General features: G+C 49.2%; 1 pseudogene; it reads right to left on the bottom strand.

Moving 5' to 3' along the window:
• Positions 1 to 4,117: 4,117 nt before the first annotated feature.
• LOC102369860 overlaps positions 4,118 to 7,557 on the bottom strand; it is a 4,559-nt pseudogene continuing 1,119 nt past the window's right edge.

Here is a 7,557-nt window from a genome sequence, read left to right as displayed (position 1 = left end):
GTGTGAGCAAGTCATGCTGCTCTGCTGAGGCCTGGAAATGAGCTCCCTTGTGGAAACATTAGCCAGGCTTATGAACGCTGCTCCACCCTTCTCCTTGGGACACGTGGGTCAGTGAGGAGATGGATCTTCGCCGGGGAGTGACACGCAGGGAAGGTAGCCTCAATAAAGAGGTAGGAGGGAAAGACCCCCCTAGAGGAAGGGAACCCCTGGAGAACTCTTGCGTCTCATATTTTGGAGTGTTTATTAATTGTTGGATACATGCTGCATTTTGGAGTGTGGATCAACTGTTAACTGTACGCCTTGTATTTTATGAGTGCCATTTATTGTTGTACTTATCTGTTCATACTGTTTGGGACCGTTATGCTTACCTGTTTGTATTCTGGTGTGTATTTAGTTATAGTTATATGTATGTATAACCTGTAAATACTCGCTTTAGTTCACTACCTTTTTTATACATATATTAAATTTTGTGCCTGTTTAACACATCGCTTTCCGTTCCTCCTCTATTGAGACATGAAGGTGGGAGGGAACTGAGAATAGATTGCAGTTTCCCCCGCCAGCATGCGTTCTCTGCTGACTTTCCCCTTCTATTGGTGAGGGGGACACTCACTTTGGGGACACCGGGGTTGCACATGCTGAGAGGGGCCAGGTTTTTTCCCATGGCTGTAATTAATCAGCAGCATGTGGGAGGGGAGAACGGCAGCTGGAAATTTTTGAGGCAGTGTTGATTGGAGGGGTTGACGCAATGGGGAAAGCAAACAGCCATCTTGGTTAAAAAAGAAAAACCCCAACATCCGGGTGAAGAGGAAATTCAAGCAGTGAGAAACATCATCACTGCTTTCCCTTCTGGTCTTGGTTGGGGTGTTGTGAGCATGCCTAAAAGACAGGGATGATGCTAGCAAGGAGGGCATACAGGTAGATTGAAGACATAGGCAATTGATAAGGGAAGCTAAAGGTCTGGAGAGGCAGGGCTGCAATACAGCTTCCATGGGGCACTGCCTGCACTTGTTGTGGAACGAGGTGAAGCCTCCTGGAGACCCTGATCTCCAGCACAGCAGGGGCAGGGATCTACAGGGCAGTAGCAGGGGCATCCATGGGACAGTTTCATTGCCTGGCTTCTGGAATGGGTGTTTCCTGGGTGCTCCAGACCTACATCTGTCCCTAGCGTCCTCTCCTGTTCTGCCACCATCTTGCTTGGGGACATCTGGATTTGGGGACAGGCTAATCTCTTCCCCACAGCCACCATCCGCAAGACCTCAGCCCTTCTCTGAACAGCCTCCGGACGGAGATCAGGCTCCCAAAGGACTCCCTTGTTCTGACTAGGCCTTGCAGCGGATGCCTTGACTACACTAGGGCACTGCACTTCCAGTTAGACTCCCTGGCTCATGGGGACATGCTTCACTACAGGATTCACTATCTGAGGGCTCCAACCCCCACTTCAGACCCCAAATGGGATTTGTGCCACACTGGCATGTGACTGATATGCAAATGAGGCCTGGTGGTAGGCGGAGCTCAGATCTTGAAGTCAAGGGTGGAAAGCAACCAGCACTGGAGGGGTGGCTACAATACCCTCCTATCCCCAACTTGGATCTGTGCCCCAGCTAAACCCTCCCTGTGGAGTCTAGGCAGCAGGCACGGAGTGGGGGATGTGGCTGAGGCATGGGCAGAGGCATGGAAGGAAGGAAACCACCAGCTGGCACTGACTTGGGGGCAGAGAGACCTTGGGTTGATATATGGGCATATACGGCTCGTTCATATAGCACAGCTAAGTCTAGGCTCTTTACTGCTGATGGCCATAGGTTCAAACGTTGCCAGATATATCAGGGTTGTAGGCTGGGGCCTGGGTGTGCTGTCAGTTTTTTAGGACGTGGTCGAGCTAAGCTGGCTGGCTGAGGGGCTTGTGATCTTTGATACCTGAGAGGCCTCTCCTTAGGTGCTCCCTGTGGCACCCCAGCCAGGGGTCATCCCCTGGGGCAGCCCACAGCCAGCTCACAGCAGCAGTAGGCTGTTATCTGCAGATCAGGGGATTGGCATGGATTGGCCACCAGCTGCTTCTGCTGTTACCCCTTATATTACATCCATTCCTCCCTTCCCCTTACAATGAGGTCTGACATTCTCAGTTAGTCCTCTCTGTTCTGTCGCTATGTCTCTCCTCCTTCTTCTCTCTCTTTCAGAGAGGCTTTTCGTGGGCAGAAAGGCACTGAGGCCAAGCCATCATATGAATTGGTGTAGGCCAGAGGCTGGGGCTAGTTGGGTGAAGGCATGTTGAACTTCCTTCTTCCCTCTTCAGCTTGTCCATCTTCTCTCCCACCTGAGGATGGTAGGAAAGTCAGGCTGGAAGGGGCCTCATGGTGTCACATCTAGTCCAGCCTCTTGCTCAGAGCAGGTCTAAACCTTCCCAGTCAAGTGTCCATTCAACCTGGTCTTGAATGCTTCTAAGGATGGCGACTCTACCACTTCTCTAGGCATCTTGTTCCAATGCTGGGGCAGCCTCATAGGAAGTTCTACCTCATTTCCAGCCTCAGTTTCCTCTGCTGCAGCTTGAGGCCAATTCTCCCAGTCTTGTCATAGGATCATCGAAAATGAGGGTCAGAGGGGACTGCAAGAGGTTCTACTCCAACTCCCTGCTCAAAGCAGCCTCAACTCTATCATCGTCCCTGAAAGCCACACTGAAAACCTGCCTCTATCCTCTCTGGCATTGCCCTCCAGTCTTGTTTTACCTGGACTCAGTCACCCCAGTTCTTTCAGCATGTCCTGCTTCTTGGGCCCTGGATGGTTTTTACTGCCCTATGCTGAACTCTTTCCAATCTGCTCTTCTCCCTTTTGAAGGACCCAGGACTCCAGAGGGCGGGGAGGGGGAGTGGTGTTTCTCTAGGGTGGGATCTGCTAAAAAGTAGCACCAAATGAACCTTGTTTCTTGTGTCATCTGATGCCAAAAATCCCTCGTGTGGTTGGCAGCCTCTCAGTAAGATCCTTTCCCCTGACAACATCCCTGGCCCCTGAGTTTCCAGAAGAGCTGGTCAGATATTCCCAGTTAAATACCACCCCCAATCCCAAACGTCATCTCAGCCTGCCTTTGAAACCTAGAGACGCAGCTGGATCGTTTTAATTCCTTTCTCCCTCAGTTGGTTGATTACTCTGAGCTAACAATGAGCTGGAAACATGAGACTGTTTGATAGAGATTTACTGGCTTCGTGGAGGCCATCAGATACCGGTGGTTAGTCAATAAATAATTTCATTGCAAAAAATAATTAAAAGAATACAGTTCATTTAAATGATAATTCCTTTCTACAGAAGCACCCAACAGGAATGTACAGGCAACAGCATCTGGTACTGACATGACATTGAGTTTTTATATAATAAAAACATGCCAGCTCCTTGGTCACTGCACCTTTGTCTGCCTCAAGTATTTCCAAGTTCTCTTCTAAGCCTGCGGCAAATTGTAAACAGGACCCTGAGAGGTGACGAGACCAGGTTCTGGTCTTGCAAAGGAACTGCCAAGTCTGTCCCTAGAGTCTATGTCATCAAAGGGCATAAGGCACCTGTTTTTGAGAGTTAGACTTTCTAATGCGATATAACTAATAATATATAGTAATAAAGAACGCAGCCATAGCATGGATGTGTTACGTGACAATTCACATAAAACACATCTGAATTTTGGGGGGCATCAGGGATGGGAAGAGAATTCTGTCTACAATGTAACACCCAGGGTATAGATCCCCACCAGCTGGCTTCAGACCAGTTTGCTCATGTGTTGCTTTGCAACTGGCCTGGAAGGGGCAAATTCCCTCTGCTTGCTGCGGCCAGATAGGGCTGTGAGCTGACAGGTTGGAGTGGTGGGGGTGTCTACACTGCCTGGCTGGGTTGATTTAAATGTAGCATCAAGTGTTAGCAGTCAAGAGTTTCATGACCATGAATGAGCTGCTGGAAGGTTTCACAGGATCGGGGGTGGATCAGACTGCCTGGGGAGAGGACACACAGCGTGGACAGGGGGAACCAGACACACATGGGAGACACACCTGGTCACATAACTCGGCAGGGCAGGGGATGGATGTACGTAGTACATACAACTCTGTTGCCTGAAACCAGTGACTGCTGGTTTGGGTTGGGAGGGGGCTCAGTGCTTGGGCCTGGTGAGGTTGTAGTCGGTGTTGAGGTCCTCGCCAAGGCAGTTGGTGATTCCCACAGGCTGGCTGGGTGCCTGGGAAGTGCAGATGTACCAGCTGGGGTGAGAAGTGAACTCAGACTTGGTCATGTTGTCCACCTGGATGCAGTAGATGAAGTACTGGAGGTCATCTCCAGAGATGTCCCTTTCGACTTCTGCTTCCTATGGCCAGAGGAAAAGGAAAAATGGTGAGAGGGAGCTCAAATTTGCAGGTGCTGGTGACCATTGGGAGGTTAGGGGTGGGGAGGGGTAGTCCATCTCTTCCCCTGGCACTGGCTTTCCTGGGTGACCCTGGTCATGTCACATAGCCATTCTGCCCTTCTGTGGCATGACCTAGCATGATCCACTTTGAGCACTAGTTGCTCGGCCCCTTACACACTCATTTGAGGAGAGAGAAAGAGAGAGTGAGCAACTCCCTCCTCTGTCACCGACTCCATATAACCTCAGTCATGGCACTTAGCTACTCTGATCCTAGCTGGGCTGAGCTATCACAGAGCCTTCTCCCTGCTCCCCATAGTGGGATGGAAGTGAATGCCACTCACCTGCAGTTGCAGCATGGGCTGGTCACCACTCAGCACACAGGAGAGAGAGTCCCTTGTCTTTGATGCCCAGAGCAACCGGCAGCTTGACAAGGAACTGGCTCTGTGCTGCGCTCTGGAGTCTGTAGATGTTGATGCATATTGATGATGACTGCAAGGCAACAAGGATGGCAAGTCAGGGAGGTGGGAAGAGGCAGGGAGTGGGGAGCTAGCCATGGGAAAATTCCAGCTAATTCCTGCTATTCTCCGAGTCATCACTTAACTGGTGTGAATGACTCCCATCTCCTTTCTAAGGGCCTTCCCCTTCCCTTAATCAACCTAGCCTTTCTCTGGCAATGTTGCTTCCTGTTAGCTATTCCTAGTAATGTCTCTCTTCTGTCTCCCTGCTCTACAGCCTTCTTTCAGCCCTAGCTAAACACCTTAATGCAGGTGTGAACTCAGGGGAACTTAACTCAGGTGTGGCAATGACTGACAGTGAAGTATCGAGTCACTGTCAAGGTGCTCAAAAAGGCCAGATTTTGTTTGATGAATCTGGAGAAGAGATGTATGTGGAGCTGTCATGACAATTGAACTATTCAAACTACATCTTGGAACTATTTTGTGCCTAGCTGGTTGTGCTATTTGAACTAAACATATAAACTGGTGAATTCATGAGTTTTCTAGTATATTTATAAATAGTTTATGTAAATGTATATATTATGCATATATCTATTATCTACATGTTTCATATTATATATATCGTGTGTGTGTGTGTATGTAAGTACAGTATATATATTTGTGTGTGTATATATATATCTATCTATATCTGTATATCTAGTGTATATATATCAATATCTAATATATATCTACATCATACCTATTTTGAGCCTAGCTGGTTTTGTTATTTAAACTTAATGTATAAGCTGCTGAATTAGTGCATGTTCCAATATATTTATATAGAGTGTGTAAGTGCGTGCATGTGTATATAAATAAATAAATAAATGTATGTATTATATATATTATATATGTAATATATATTATATGCATAATTTATATTATATATTATGCACATATAGCTATATATCTCTATAATCTAGATATCATATCTAGATAGATAGAATATATTTATTTGTGCTTTGATCTTGAACTGATTTATAGAAGTCCTGGAGAGGAGGGGCTGGAAGGAACCTTCAGGGGGCACATCTAGTCCAACCCCCTGCCTGAGGCAGGATAACCTCTGTGGTAAGCCATCGAGGGCCACATGACAGGCAGCCAGGGCCAGATAAATATTAATTTTATAATTATTTAGGGGCCCCATGGGCCCGATAGAATGGCCTGGCGGGCCGCATCCAGCCCCCAGGCCACATTTTGCCCACCCCTGGTCCAAACCATCCATTATTTAAACTCTTCATAGAACTGCTATCACCCTGACACAACACGTCACAACCAACCCTGCCACAGGGGAATCAGGGGGACCTCAGTGGCCAACGTCCTGCTGCGGTAAAAGGTTGCTCATATACACTAGAGAGGTCCCAGGCAGAGGCTGTGCTCCCTCTACAGAAGAAGGCAAAACCCTCCAGTCCAAACCAATCTGACCAGGAGGGGAAATTCCTTCCTGACCCCAAATGCAGTTTTAATCTGAGCCGGAGTGGAGGGGCAAAACACTAGCCAGGATTCTCCCGGTTTCTGTCCCAGTAGGAGTATATGGCACAGCCTATTCCCCACCCCCAGCCTGGGCTGCATTCAACACCCAATGCCTCTCCTGACACATGTAGCAGAAAGCAAGGCGAGGCAACCAGCAAAGCCAAGAAACCTGGGCAATGCCGGTAGCAGAGCCCAGACATCCTTATGTCTAGATTATCCCTACATGGTAGCAGTCCAACCTCTCCTCGAAGCATCCAGTGATGGAGAGTCCACAACTCCCCTGGGCATAGGCCTAGCTAGACCCAAATCATTTCTGACCAGTGACTGTCCAACCTCTGTCATACCTTGCCATAAAGGGCCCTGAGCCCTTGAGTAAAGCTTCTAATTTCTCTTTAGCTGGAGTAAACTAGGTATTGTGTAATGGAGGATTCCAGGAAATTTGGGGACCTCATGAGTCTCCAATCCCTGCCAAAACCCTCTGAGCCACGTATTCCTCTGTGATGATGCCTCCCACCCTCCTTTGCAAACCCTAGATCAGTCTGTGCTAAGGACTGTACCTTGATACCTGGCGTCAGGGCCCTGGACACGGAGAGCTACCAGCTGAGTGAGCGTCTGGAGGAAGGGGAAATTCCTTCCTGACCCCAAATGCAGTGTTAATCTGAGCTGGAACGGAGGGGCAAAACACTAGCTAGAAACCGCATCCTGGATGTCAAAGGAGAGGCACTGATGGAAGCGGAAGCGGGTGTCGGACCCATAGGCCAGCTAGCACTTTGTGAAAGGCACGGGCTCTGAAAGCAGAAACATCCCCCAGCGTCAGGCGCATGCCATAGACCCGATCTGGCTGCAGGACTCCAGTGGGGACTCTCCTGCCTTTCCAGCAGCAGAGGGCTGTGGGAGCACATGTATGTAGTAGGGGAGAGGGTTAAGCCCTGCCCCCTGTGCCTAGGCCAGCAGGATGGATGGGGCTTCCATGCACCTTTAGATCAGGCCCCTAATGGGATTTGGAGGGGAGATGGATGGTAGCACCCACAGAGAACCCCCTCAAGGAATAGGGGCCTGGATGCTGCTAATGGAGGCTGTGACTTGACTTGTCCCAGCCCTTGGGTGGCTGCTTGATGGGGAAACTGAGGCATGGAGAGACGGGATGTAGCATAGGAGAGGGGAGTGTAGTTTAGAGATTATGTCCTTGCCCCCTCACAAAGCTGCTGGGTCCATACCGAAGACTGCACT

The sequence above is a fragment of the Alligator sinensis genome, unplaced genomic scaffold (assembly GCF_000455745.1).
Source record: "Alligator sinensis unplaced genomic scaffold, ASM45574v1 scaffold1462_1, whole genome shotgun sequence".
Taxonomy (NCBI): Eukaryota; Metazoa; Chordata; order Crocodylia; family Alligatoridae; genus Alligator; species Alligator sinensis.
The sequence above is the reverse complement of the archived record's forward strand: the minus strand, read 5'-3'. Positions and strand labels throughout refer to the sequence as shown.